At 43.5% G+C, this 15000-nt stretch overlaps 1 protein-coding gene and 1 pseudogene across 22 annotated transcripts in view; both read right to left on the minus strand.

Annotated features, from left to right (window-relative positions):
* The window catches only part of LOC147468630 (uncharacterized), a 5967-nt pseudogene extending 3750 nt beyond the window's left edge, over positions 1-2217 (minus strand).
* The window catches only part of LOC122256429 (RNA binding protein fox-1 homolog 1-like), a 375573-nt gene that overhangs the window by 182848 nt on the left and 177725 nt on the right, over positions 1-15000 (minus strand). The window lies entirely within an intron of this gene.

Raw genomic sequence — 15000 nt, forward strand, 5'->3', positions numbered from 1 at the left:
GTCCGAAGGATCCTCTCATGATGATGTTTTTTCTTTCCATTCCTCCCATTCCATTAAGAAAAAAAAATGTCAGTGAGATTTACCTTGCATAACATTTTTGAGTATTTGTATTTATCATTTGCCCGATTATAATTGGTTGCAACTAATAGGTTTGATTAATGCAGATCAAGCTGATATGTGCAATATCAATAGCCTGCCACGTCCCTCTCCCACAAAAAAGAAAATAAAAGAATAAGATGCGATCTCTATGTGGCAGTATTTTGAATATCTAGCCTTGTTGGGGTGTTGCAGTGGCGAGTGGGAGCTCATGATCAATTCATACGTACGGACATACATGCAACATACATACGTAAGCACATACATACATACATACATACATACATACGTACGTACATACACACACAAACACACACATAAGTACAGACATGTATACATAGATAAGCAAACAAGCAATCACACACATATACAGAGGCAGGGAGGGGGAAGGGAGGGAGTGGGATGGATGGATGGATGGATGGATGGTGGAATGGAGGGAGAAAGAGAGAGAGAGAGAATGAGAGGACTGTTTCCTTTTCATTTCGAGGACTACGGGAATTCTTCGAGAAAATTCCAGCTGTATGTTATAATCACGGGCGCAAGTGATGGCGTTCATTACGGATCCGCGAAAGAAGCTAATTGATAACCAGTGTAAAGTGGTGAAGCAATTATGATCATTCACAAGTAATGCACAGCTAAGACAAAGGTATGATTTTGAGAAAATTCTGGATTTATACTGAATCATCATACAAAATCCCACAAACCCACACACATAAACATAAGCACACCCACCCGCCCAACCACACACACACACACACACACACACACACACACACACACACACACACACAGGAAATGCAGGAACAACAACAAGCACTAATTTGAGATGCATGAAGGTTTTCAATTATTACATGAAGGGTCCGCGTTGGTCACAAAATCCTCTTTATGTTTTTTCCCCCTTTTTTCCTGCTAATTTCTTCCGCTTCAGAGTCGACTGTAACGGAAGTTCGGTTTCTGCGGTGTAAAAATTGACTACAATTTAACAGAATTTCTGGCTGATAATTTTCGCATTCTGGCGGCGAACATCTTCCTGACGTTTGTACTCATTAATCACGGTAACCCACCTACCTATTCACCCCCACTCATGCACGTACGGGGAAGCGCATACACTCACATGCACGCACGTGAATATATTTAGACACGTCTAGGGACACACACACACACACACACACACACACACACACACACACACACACACACACACACACACACACACACACACACACACACACACACACACACACACACACACACACACACACACACACACACACACACACAATCTAGATCCATCTCGCAAGTATACAGATCGATAAAAGAAGAAAAAAAAAGAATAACTAAATACAGAAAAGTCTGGTTTTCGTCTGTCAATCAAACTCGCTTCGCATCGAGAACTTACACAATTTAAGTTGGGAACTATTAGCTCCCGTCCCCTCGGGAGAGCTAATACTGACTTTCCGATTCTCTCTCGACCCCCTTCTTCGTATCCTCTCCATCATCCTCTCTATCTTCTTCCCTATCAATACACCATCTTCGCTTCCATAACATTGACGGGATGACCTAGAAGACGCGAGTGACAGACGCGTACAAATAGACTTAGCTGCTGGTGCTAACAGGTGCGCCCAGCTGTCTGGAATACGAAGATGCCTGTCACTGGATGCCTTGTTAATCGTTAAACATGAGGTGTGTGTTTGAGTGTGGAGGGAGGAGGGGAGTGGCAGGAGGGGAGTGGGAGGAGGGGAGTGGGAGGAGGATAGGGTGTGTGCGAGTGTGGAGGGAGGGAGTGCGGTGGACGGGAGGAAGGAGGCCGGAAGGGGAGAGGAGGGGGAGAATACGACTGTGAATGAGAGATCCTGCTTAGATTGGCGACGTTTAGGAGTTAGGGGAGAAGAGCGATGGAAGGAGGGTGGAGGGTGGTAGGACTCTAGAATTACATGGAGGAAGCATTCTGGAAGTTTCTCTCTGTTTCGCGACGCTCTCCTCTGATTTAGCCTGATTGGTGTACGTACTCGGTGTGCATTATTCTGGCTCTCGGCACTGAAGCCTTTGGAAAAATTATAAACAATAAATGATGGACGACAACACGAGCGAGGCTCTAACTCTGGGAACAATCTCCTGCATGTTAAGCGGCAGGAAGCCATTCCTTCTCTCTCTCTCTCTCTCTCTCTCTCTCTCTCTCTCTCTCTCTCTCTCTCTCTCTCTCTCTCTCTCTCTCTCTCTCTCTCTCCCTCTCTCCCTCTCTCCCTCTCTCCCTCTCTCTCTCTCCCTCTCTCCCTCTCTCCCTCCTCTCTCCCTCCTCTCTCCCTCCTCCCTCCCTCCCTCCCCCTTCCTCTCCATTTCCCTCTCCCTCTCTTCAGTATACGAGTAATGAAGAGAACACCTGCTCAGGTAGGATATTTTTGTCATTTACAAAATCGCCAGAGAGGATCCCTGGGTTTTCATGCCTCGATGATCACCTCTTTAAAATGCAGAACATTAACATTTCAGCAAATTCAAGCTTGATTACAGTACGTAAAATTTATTCACTCTTTATGTTTGATCGAGGCACTGATCATTATCGCATTATGGAGATTATCTGCAATCACTACACACACACACACACACCTGCATACCTACATATATCAATCTTTATGTATGTCTGCATCACACACGCGCACACAAAGTCTCACTCACATACATTTATAAACATACATCTATATATCTGCCAATATGAACGTGCGTATATACGTGAATATACCGTTTCCTCTAAACCTCCTATAAACGTACATATAAACCTATGAATCCTTTGGCGTGTTCCTGTATTTCTACAGAAGATATGAAGCTGTGAAATAAAAAAAAATATCTACCTAAAACTTGTAACTTACAATCTCAAGACATTCAGAGCGGAACATCAAGCACTACTGCCTTATCTCAAACATTATCTGAGTATTGGCCTGGTGAACAATAGCCTTTTGCGATAGGCCTAAGTGACAAAAGCTAAGGTTGAAATTAGCTTACAAAAGACTCCCCGCAGCCGCTGGCATAATCTCTGAAATATCTTGAAGAAAAATTTATGTTTTGTTTCTTTGAGGCAGCGATGGGCAATGATTTGAAAGGAAATAGGGGTAGAAAAAATGGGTCTGAAGCTAGAGAGAGAGAGAGAGAGAGAGAGAGAGAGAGAGAGAGAGAGAGAGAGAGAGAGAGAGAGAGAGAGAGAGAGAGAGAGAGAGAGAGAGAGAGAGAGAGAGAGCGAGAGAGAGAGAGAGAGAGAGAGAGAGAGAGAGAGAGAGAGAGAGAGAGAGAGAGAAAGAGAGAGAGCGAGAGAGAAAAAAAAGAGAGAAAAAGAGAGAGAGAAAGAGAAAGAGAGAACACCCCAATCTTAATTATACCAGAGAAGAAAACTAAGTACGGGGGTTATTAAACGCCTTAAAGAGGAAGAGGGAGAAGAGAGGATGTCGCAAAAAGAGAGAGCGAGAGAGAAAGAGAACGCCGTTAAAAACGAGAGAAATTTTCACTTCCCGGTTAATCGATTGAGCCCTGGGTCAAGGTGGGTCATGATTACTAAATACGCCTTAATGAGAAGGTCAAATGGAAGGTCGTCATAAGCGTCACAGGGAGAGAGATGGGAGGGAAAAGACTTCGAGGGGAAAAAAGTAAAGACTTCCTCCTTTGGGTAAAAAAAAACTGAGCTCCGTTAGATACACCGTAGAGAAAGCACACACACACACACACACACACACACACACACACACACACACACACACACACACACACACACACACACACACACACGGTTATACAGGTACGAAGAATCGATACATAGAGAGAGAATAAGAATGAGAGATAGACAGACAGGGAGAGGGAGGGAGGGAGGGAGGGAGGGAGGGAGGGAGGGAGGGAGGGAGGGAGGGAGGGAAGGAGGGAGGGGGGAGAGAGAGAGAGAGAGAGAGAGAGAGAGAGAGAGAGAGAGAGAGAGAGAGAGAGAGAGAGAGAGAGAGAGAGAGAGAGAGAGAGAGGGGGGGGGGGATGGGAAAGAGAGATAAAGAGAGATAAAGAGAGAGAGAGGGAAAGGCAGAGAGAAAGAGAGAGAGAGAGAGATGAAGAATGGGTGAGAAAGAAACAACGTAAGACAGGGAGCACCGCGGTCTGCCAGTACTACGGCTTTAAATATATTCACAAACATTCCGGTGTCGCAGTCCTACTGACCTCCGGCACAACCCCCTGGCCTCAGGCACCCTCCGCGCAACAGTGGCACAAGCGCCGCCTCACCCCTTCAATTCCTCTGTCGCTGGTATGGAGTTGCCGGAGACGGAGGGAGGGCAGAGTGCGACAAAATAATAGATTCCAACAGATATTCAGTATGGATATTATACCGTTACCTATTTGTTATTCTTGTAATGGGTATGCGTATGTACGCGCAGATATTCACAGACAGATATTCAGAGAGATACTTTCACACAGAGACACGGACGCAAGTACAAACACACAGTAAAAAAAAATAATTACCATAAAAAAACACAGGCAAATGTTTATCTTCAAACATGCACATACAAACAGGTCTACAGGCGAAACCGCAAGCACTTACAGATAATCTAAAAGGCCCATTCAGACTCACATGTACACACACATCACGTAAATACAGAGATACAACAAACAGTTGTAAACACAGTCAAGTAAACAATCACACTAACACCGTATGTATGGTATTCAATCTCGTTCAATCAATGTCCCGATCGATGTTGTTTTTGTGTTTGTGAATGGGCCTCTGTTTACGTTCCTCGGGTCCCTGCGTCTCTGTTTGTATCGGAAGAATCGGCGGCTCTTCATTGCGAGAGGCAGTCAATGATCCAATGTAAATACCGATAACAGTGCTAATTAAAAACAACACGTGTATGAACTTCCATATAACACACGTATGAACTTTTCAATCTTATCATTATTCTAGTATATTTTTGGTTTTCTGTCATCTTTCACACAGAAATATTACTCTTATCGGTGGCAACAAAGTAATGCCAAAATTCCACGTAATTAAGGAGTGAGTTGACGTTAATGACTTTAATGAGATGAGATAAGTGAGTGAGACAGACTCTGGTAATTTTTCATCAGCTGTATTACAACACCGAACCACAACATAGGAAAGATTTTCTTCATTCTTTCTCCCTTGGGTATATACAGTATAAATATATATATATATATATATATATATATATATATATATATATATATATATATATATATATATATACATATATATATATATATATATATATATATATATATATATATATATATATATATACATAAATACATACATACATACGTACATACATACATACATACATACATACATACGTACATACATACATACATACATACGTACATACATACATACATACATACATACATACACACACACACCAAAACGTGGCGAGAGAGGAACGTCGCCCCGTACATTGTGCAGGGCGTGAGCGCAGCCACCGCCACGAGCACGCGAGGCGATCGTCGCGGAGGGCACCTCATCGATCTGCCATAGTGCACCAGGCCTCACGCCTTCGCCCTTTTCTCCATAGAATTCCCTCGTCGGTGCTCTCGAGGCCGCCTCCGATGACCCTTCTGCGCCTATGCCTTCGCACGACGCCGAAATCGCGCTGTCGAATGAAGCCGTCGGAAGGAAAGGATATCCCGCCACAGTGGGCAGCGAATGACGGGAAAATCGATGAAGTGTGTATAGGAGGAGGGATAATCCCCTTCCCGCCTCGACCAGACCCCGTATCGCCGACCAGCGAGGCGACGTAAATCTCCGCACACTCCATACCCTGATTAGCTGCCGCTCGCGCTCCGCAACTCGGCTGGTTTCGGGGGACGTCTTAGAAGTGCCGTTGGTGTTTCAGGGGACGACGAGGCATCATATTCATGTATATAATTTCTACGCCCTTGATCCTTCCAACGCCCTCCATCTCCTCCATCCACTATCGTCAGACGCAGTGCTACGTGACGGCACAGATTAAATCTCGACGCACTCCGACGCCACGCCCCGACGACAATCGCTTACACATACATGTCCGACTGAGTCTTACATCGATCTCGTCACGCTCAGCATCCGCATGCAGGGAAATGGAGAGAGGCCTCAGCGCTGCCGGTCCTACTCTCGAGCTGTGACCCGAAGAGTGCCAAAGTCATGGCAGTGGCACTCAGCAAAAGACCACCTCAAAGGCACTCCGTCTGTACACCAAAGGAGTCCTATAACCTGCAGGAATTCGTGTTGCCTGATTGCCTTCTCTTGGAGCGTGTGTTGCTCATCAGATGAACTGAAGGGAACGCTGTATTCACGTCAGGCCTTGTTTATCCTCTCGGAAATGGCGTACACGGCAAGATGTTATCGCTGACTTTTCTCCCTTAATTCGTACTTGCAAGATTTATCCTCGAATTTCATGCAGCGATGCTTTGAATGGTGATCATTTCCTTTGATATACACAGAGAGGTGCCCTTTGCTGCCTCTCTGTGACCCTAGAAACATCGCTCATCAATTCGAGCAGCTGAGCATGGTAATTCTCATACTGGTGAACAGTTCCTTACAATATATACAACATATACAGTAAACACACACACACACACACACACACACACACACACACACACACACACACACACACACACACACACACACACACACACACATATATATATATATATATATATATATATATATATATATATATATATATATATACACACACATTTATATTCATATACATATATATAAATACCCGGAAAGTACTCTCCCTCTCTCGATTCGTATCATTCCTTTCTCCAAGGGACTTTGGCCACGTCACCCATCGCTTAATTTCATAATCAGTTTCAAAACGGATCGACGGGACGGTAAGGCTGCCTCGCTCTCTGCATCGCCGGAGGAAAAAGCTTGGCGTTGACGGTTGCACGCTCAGCTAACCTCTGTTTTCTCCCAGTAAGTCGTGGTGGTTCAGATTCCTGCGCTTCACTTCTTGCTCAGGACATGAATCACCTCAGTAGAACGAAGTATGAGTATCTTTTGCTTCACGCGCCGTCCCTCAAGGACACAAAGCTAGTTTTCTCTGAGTCTGTGTTATTAAACACGCCCCACCCATGTGTATGTGAAGTCATATCTTCTAAGAAATCGGTTTATAGTTTGTAGTGACGAGATAGTACACTCGCCCGGAGGATTTGCAGCGTGCGTTCTTTGCATAAACCGGAAATATCACGCCCTCGAACTTCCCGCTGCCACCGCCCACGGCACGACCGCAACATCAGCTAAGGATATTCACTGGCCGGTCACTGTGGCGCGTCGGCTCCACTGCAGCGTGCCACGGCTTCTCGAACACAGTGTTCATTTTATTTACTTTTTCTCTACGTCGAATATCACAAGGCCCGTTTTTCTTCCTTCTTTGCGTGTATGATTGGGTGGGTGAAATATTTCCTGAGTATAATAAAAAAATATGGAGTGTAAGTGGTGATTCATCTCTTTCTCCGCTGCCAGTTAACGTTCACGACGGACAGTTACAGACAGTGGCGTGACATGGTACATGGTCATTACACTGTCAGCATCACCATCATCACACTCTTCACCATAAAGTCTCGGCGTGTAGAGAAGGTAATTGTGCAACCAGCGATCGACACCAATTGGGTAGAGATATCAAGAGGTGTCGACACGGCTTTCAGATGCGCCATCGCAACAAAATCTCCCGCGGAACTCCATGTCTACTTCGGGGCGTCCTACACATGATCACTGAGAGGACAGCTCGGTTCGCCGTACCGTTCGTTCCTCGGGCTCTGTGATCCGGGGCTATTATCCATGCATGGGAGGTCTACGTAATAAAGATTCGCCGTCTGTCAACGGAGATGCGGTCAAGAGTGTGAGCTGAAGCTGGCTTTCCGTTATTCTAACCTGCACGGTGCTTGGTCCCTTTGACGTAGAAGAATTTTTTAAGTGATTACATGTTGAAACTTATATGCAAAGTCAATCTTTTAAAACATAATAGTATGATGGAAACACAATGATAAATATGCTAAAGACAAAGACAAAGACAAAGACAAAGACAAACACACACATACACACACACACACACACATGGCCAGATCTAATGTCACTTGACCCTTCGACTTCCAATGGTGCAACATTAAGGTCTACAGCCAAAGCCACTGTGACTGCCGAAATAACCTTACACACCATCGGCCACAAATGGCGGTTCTGTGAAATACATATATTTTTTTCCGTGCCGTCAGTAGGGTCAGTTTAAATCCAAAACTTTCAATATAGTCATTACAATCACGCAACGGGCTGAGTGGCGATCTCTCTACGAGGGGTGCCAGAGAAAAAATCCCTGTCCTTTTCGTAAAAAAACAACATTTAAACGTTTTGACGTTTTCCCTAATGGGAGGGAGAAATATATTTAGCTAAACTATTAATTCGACGTAACTTGATTTATATACGACCGTGAAAACATGATCTGCAAAAAAATAATACTATTTTCTCACAGGTCCATGTACTATTCAAGATATATTTAAATGAGTATCAACATTTCTGTACAGTTATATTTCTAGATATATGTAGGGTGCACATGCATAGTAGAATAATATAAACATGTAACAATAACATATAAACAGAGATATAGCAACTTCTGATATTTATATAGATACATAGATTCATACAATGACTGTAAACAGATTGAGGAAGATAAACAAATCAATGTCCATCCACAATTAAGATCGATCGTGACAGGAAGCTAATGACTACATACACAACTGCTATCCCCCCCCCCCCTCCCCTTCCCTTACAGTACTCCCCGAACGAAAATGCTACGCTCTCTTCCTCCTCTTAGCAGAACGAGGAAAATTTCTGTAGGGCATATCCTCGGCGCTCTTAATTTGTAGAAAATGGGGTTCTGAGAATCAACTTTAGTGAAAATTTATGCCGGGCATTACTCGTGAACGCCGTGAATGTTTCCTGATGGACATCATAAATATCAGGTGGCTTCTCTCACACAGCCTTACTCGAGGCAAGGGGGCGGGGCGCGTTTCTCCTCCTTTCTCCCGTGCCTCTTTTTCTTACTCCAATTCCTTCTCTTCCTCTTTTTCCGGCTCTTCTTCTTCTTTCTCACCTCCTCTCATTCTCTTCCTCTGCCGCTACTACTACTCCTACTCCTCCTCCCCCTTCCTTCTTCTTCTTCTTCTTCTTCTTCTTCTTCTTCTTCTTCTTCTTCTTCTTCTTCTTCTTCTTCTTCTTCTTCTTCTTCTTCTTCTTCTTCTTCTTCTTCTTCTTCTTCTTCTTCTTCTTCTTCTTCTTCTTCTTCTTCTTCTTCTTCTCCTCCTCCTCCCTTCCTCCTCCCCCTTCCTTCTCCTCCTTCCTTCTCCTTCCTTCTCCTCCTTCCTCCTCCCCCATCCTCTTCCCTTCCTCATTCTTCTTCTCTGTCTATTCTTTTTCTCCCTTTTCTTTCTCTCCCTCATCCTCTTGTTTTCCCGTCCCTCCTCCTCCTCTCCTGCTGCCGCCTCTTAGCTTTAAAGATGACCGGACCCTCTGCAGCTACACCTTAAGGCTCACTCACTCTCATTCTCACTCTCACTCTATATCTCTGTCTCTGTCTCTGTCTGTCTCTGTTTCTGTCTCTGTTTCTCTGTATCTGCCTCTGTCTCACTCTCAAATTGTAAATAAAAGAACGAAGGGAAGAATGTGAAAAGACACGGACATGCCGAATAGGATATGTTTGTGTGTGTCATCTCATCTTTTCTTGCTATACCTTCCTTTCCTTATCCTTCCTTTCCCTCCCCTATTCTTTCCTTCCATTCCGTCTTTCCTATCTATCTCCCCTCCTTTTCGCGCTACATTCCTCCCCTTCATTTCTCTCCGGCGTGATTCATGTAAAGAGAACATTAAGTGGGAGGTGAGATTCGCACCTTCTGAGGTTGCCCTTCACTTTTTGGTCATATGTTTTCAAAATATTGTAAATATTTTCATCTGCAGATACTTATGGCTCGAAGGTCTTTTTTTCTTGTGTTTCTCTCTCTTTCTCTTTCTCTCTCCCTCCCTCACTCACTCTTACTCTATATGTTAACCAGGCTCTCTCTCTCTCAATTCTCATACTCTTTATATCCTTTATTTCTTGAATTAAACAGCTTCCCTCCTTCTCTCTCTCTCTCTTTCTCTTTCTCTCTCCCTCCCTCACTCACTCTTACTCTATATGTTAACCAGGCTCTCTCTCTCTCAATTCTCATGCTCTTTATATCCTTTCTTTCTTGAATTAAACAGTTCCCCCACCTTTCTCTCTCTCTCTCTCTCTCTCTCTCTCTCTCTCTCTCTCTCTCTCTCTCTCTCTCTCTCTCTCTCTCTCTCTCTCTCTCTCTCTCTCTCAAGGAGTCTCCGTTCCCTTCCCTCTGTGCTGATCTTAACCCCGATCCTCCTAACAGCATCGACTCAATCCTCTTCTACCTACAAGCCCATTTTCAACTCGCTTTAATTCTTTAATTGAAAAATGTTGACTTGAAGAAGACAGAAAGAAATCTTTGAGAGTTCTTTTTTTCCCTTAGCATTCTCGTCTCGAAAACATTTCCGTTAATGGTGTTACGGATGTTAAGAATACTCCTTTTTTGACAACAAGGAGTTTCGGCCGAGCTTCAAGGATTATCATGCTTAAGTCTTCGCTAACATCCCGGTAATGGTTTTGTTTTCTAAGGGAAAGTCACGGTCCATTTCCAGGATTAGGTGAGTCTTCCTGATGCTGTACCGCGACTTGCGTTTCTCTTCCGCATCTTAATGCACCAGAAAAGGGTGTGGAACTTTTTCCTTGTTTCTATTTTTTATTTTGGGTGTGTTGTCAGCGTAACCTGTGGTAACAATGCTGCGGTTGGAGGTGGAGGCGATGCTCGAATCAATAGCTATTAGACTGATTGAAATATGTGCCATCCCTAAATTTCACACATCGGTATTTCACACTCGTGTATCACAAAGAATGGAAAGATTCCCTCGAGGATTTTGATTATCATGAGTAATATTGTTAGGGGAGTTTTCTATTCTAAATCTCTCTCTCTCTCTCTCTCTCTCTCTCTCTCTCTCTCTCTCTCTCTCTCTCTCTCTCTCTCTCTCTCTCTCTCTCTATATATATATATATATATATATATATATATATATATATATATATATATATATATATATATATATAACTCACACTGCATTTTTCTCCCTCCCTCCCTCCTAAATTTGTTCCCTTCTTGACGTTCTCAACCTTTCTCTATCCCACTCTTCTACTGCATAACACCACTAACCAGGAAATAAATTATTGGCAACAAAAGACATTCCCATCTTACAAACTAGAAACCTTTCATATATTGCTACGATTCTGGCACGTAATTAGGGGGGGGAACACAGCGTTATCACGGCACTGCAGAATGAGCCAGGATCAATCATGGCTGGAATGGAATCACAGATGTCGAATGCACGTTGAGGTAGGTGCAAAGCTATTATGTCATGGGAATAAAAGTAAAGCCAAAGGCAGGTTATAGCTATAACAGGGGGACGGACATTACAAATACTTCTACTAATATTGTTAAAACGACCACTGCTACTGCTTCTACTACTACTCACTATCATCTTTATCATAATCATAATGACAAAACAACAATAATAACGGTTATTAATGACGATAATATTAAGACAATTATAACAACAACAATCTTAATAATAGAATAATAATAATAGTGATATCAACAATAATACTAATAATAACAGTAATAGAAATAACGAAATACAGACTCCTCAAGACGTTGACAATACGTTACCATCAGGAGTCGTTAGCCTTGCCAAGCCGTTGCCTTAAGAAAGCAAAGCGCTTCTCGTTCATGTTCCTTGGCGGAGTCTCCTTCGTCTTGAAGAACTCCAAAGGAAACGTTTCATGCAGGATTCCTTTCCTTGAGTCCTTTCGGGTTTGTATGGGATTCTTCGTACTCTCTCTCTCTCTCTCTCTCTCTCTCTCTCTCTCTCTCTCTCTCTCTCTCTCTCTCTCTCTCTCTCTCACCACAAGTCAGAACACTGCTTCACCCATACTTTCGTTATGACATAATTTGACTTTTTTACCTTATAGCCCAAAGTTTGATTATATGTTTCAGCTTAATTCATCCTGCCCTCATCTCATCAGCCTGCCCTACCAAACGAGTCTAATCAGGATGTCATCCTGACCTCACTCTTCATATCCTGTGTCCTCGCCTTCCTCTTCTCTCTCTGCCTTTCTTTCTTTCTTTGTTTCAGTGTCCCCTTTGTATATTGCATTATTTCCTAAACTTTCAATTTTCTTTTATTCAACATCCCCTACATCCTTCCTTCCCTCTCTCTCTCTCTCTCTCTCTCTCTCTCTCTCTCTCTCTCTCTCTCTCTCTCTCTCTCTCTCTCTCTCTCTCTCTCTCTTTCTCTCTCTCTCTCTCTCTCTCTCTCTCTCTCTCTCTCTCTCTTCTCTCTCTCTCTTCTCTCTCTCTTTCTCTCTCTCTCTCTCTCTCTCTCTCTCTCTCTCTCTCTCTCTCTCTCTCTCTCTCTCTCTCTCTCTCTCTCTCTCTCTCTCTCCCTCTTTTTCTCTACCCCGCTCCCTCCCTCCCTCCCTCTCCCTCTTGCAGTTCCTCTCCTCCCCACTCTCCCTCCTTTCCTTTCTGCCTCTCTTATCCCAGCTACAACATCCGCCGTAACTTTCCTGAGTACCGCCTCCGCTTAATAAGAAGCTGGTCACATTGAAGATCTCCACCTCGCCCCGATGCCGTCCTCGTCTCACAGCTTTCTTCACACCGACTTAACTTTAATCTTAATCCTATCACCTCTCTCTCTCTCTCTCTCCCTCTCTCTCTCTCTCTCTCTCTCTCTCTCTCTCTCTCTCTCTCTCTCTCTCTCTCTCTCTTCCTCCCCATCCTTCTCCTCTCCTCCCTCCTCTCTCTCCTCTCTCCTCTCTCTCTCTCCTCTCCCTCTCTCTTCCTATTCTCTCTCTCTCTCTCTCTCCTCTCATCCTCTCTCTCTCTCTCTCTCTCTCTCTCTCTCTTCCTCTCTCTCTCTCTCTCTCTCTCTCTCTCTCTCCTCTCCTCCCCCCTCCCTCCCTCCCCCCTCCCTCCCTCCCTCCCTCCTCTCTCCCTCTCTCTCTCTCTCTCTCTCTCTCTCTCTCTCTCTCTCTCTCTCTCTCCCTCCCCCCCTCCCCCACCTCTCTACCTTGTTTCGACATGATTTTAATGGGATTACAGGGATATTAGGGTAAAATAACGACAAAGTTTTTATTAATGCAGATCTGCGGCGTCATCGACTTTTTCACAAATCTCCAAGACTCTCCTCCGAAGTTACCAATAAGGTCAAAATTATATCGTCTTCCTCTCCTTAAATATCTCTTAGTAAATTTTTCCTCAACAAAATCATAATCACTGAACGAGATTTCTAATTAGTTACCAATAGAGTGATGATGATGATGATGCCCTCTTGGTTTCCTCATCAAATATCACGATTTTTTTCACATCATCAGAGTTATATTGACATTATATTATTAGAATTATCTTCATTGTTTATTATTATATCAGCATTATTACATTATCAATTAAGTTATCATCATCAGAATCATATTATCAATTCAATTATCATTATCAGAATTATATTATCAATTAAATCATCATCATCATCAGAACTACACCATCAAAATCATAATTACTGAACGGAAAATGGTTTTCAAATTATTGAAGAAAAAAAAGAAAAAAAAAAAAAAAAAAAAAAAAAAACAGTTTACTAGAAGTGGTTAGGGACAGGCCAGGTGACAGTGCTGACGGCCTGGCACTACGTCAGCCTCGTTCGTCAGCATGAAAAAGCCTCGCATTCTGCCCAAGCCTCGGCCCCCGCTCCTCAGTTTGCTTGATTTATAGAACCTGATTATTTCTGCACTTGCCCGCCGGCACTAAACACGAACCGGTGTAGCTGTTTTTATTAGTCTGGACTTCATTTATTTTCGTCATATTTATTTTCCTGCTGATCGAGTGGAATTCCATTTTCGTTTATTGTCTGTCGATAAATTTAGACGTTCTCCATCGACAGCTCATTATTGACTATTAGCGTTAATGGAAAGACGTACCTTCGTGACTCAAGCGGTATGGTGCATAACTCTGCGGAATAGTTACACAACTTTTCATTTTATGTGACTCTTAGCTTTGCCACGTTTTGAGTTTCTCGAATAATTTAGAAGTGAAAATGCTTGTCTTGAATACCTTTCACGTTCCACTTCTTTTTTCTTTTTTCTAAACATATTTTACCTTCTCCTTCTACCTTCCTCGCCCCCCCCCCCCTCTCTCTCTCTCTCTCTCTCTCTCTCTCTCTCTCTCTCTCTCTCTCTCTCTCTCTCTCTCTCTCTCTCTCTCTCTCTCTCTCTCTCTCTTTCCTTTGTCTTTGACTCTCGCACCTTCCCCTTTTCCTTTAATCTCATCCTCTCTTTCTTTCACTCCTTAAAGCTAAGATGTCACTCGGGCGACGCGTACGGAGCGGCTAAAAGGTGTCACCAGCAGGATGACCTGTCGCTGAGAGGTTATGAAGGTCAACAAAGCATCACGTATTAGTAATCACAAAACCATAGAATAGTATATGACCTCGCATTTCTAAAGTCTTCCCCAGCCATCCGAATTTCCAGCATTTCTCCGACTCTTAGGATGCAAGATACAGTAGTACTGAACATCGAGTCAAAGAAAGGGGATCTATATACAAAATGAGGATCATTGGTTCTTGCTTCCGAGCACTTGCTTCATTGCCTCATCTACCTGCCTGAAGCTCCCCCTCCCTCCTCGCTTCGATACGATGATCTAGCATCCTTCTGGGAACTAGGACTGGCACAGGAGAACTTGTGTGTTATCATGTTGATCAGTATTGTTGCAAAAGTTCCCTTTCGCATCTACGTTTTT

Source organism: Penaeus japonicus, unplaced genomic scaffold (genome assembly GCF_977035675.1).
Source record: "Penaeus japonicus unplaced genomic scaffold, GWHDUDI00000001_assembly GWHDUDI00000027, whole genome shotgun sequence".
In the NCBI taxonomy this organism is placed as follows: domain Eukaryota; kingdom Metazoa; phylum Arthropoda; class Malacostraca; order Decapoda; family Penaeidae; genus Penaeus; species Penaeus japonicus.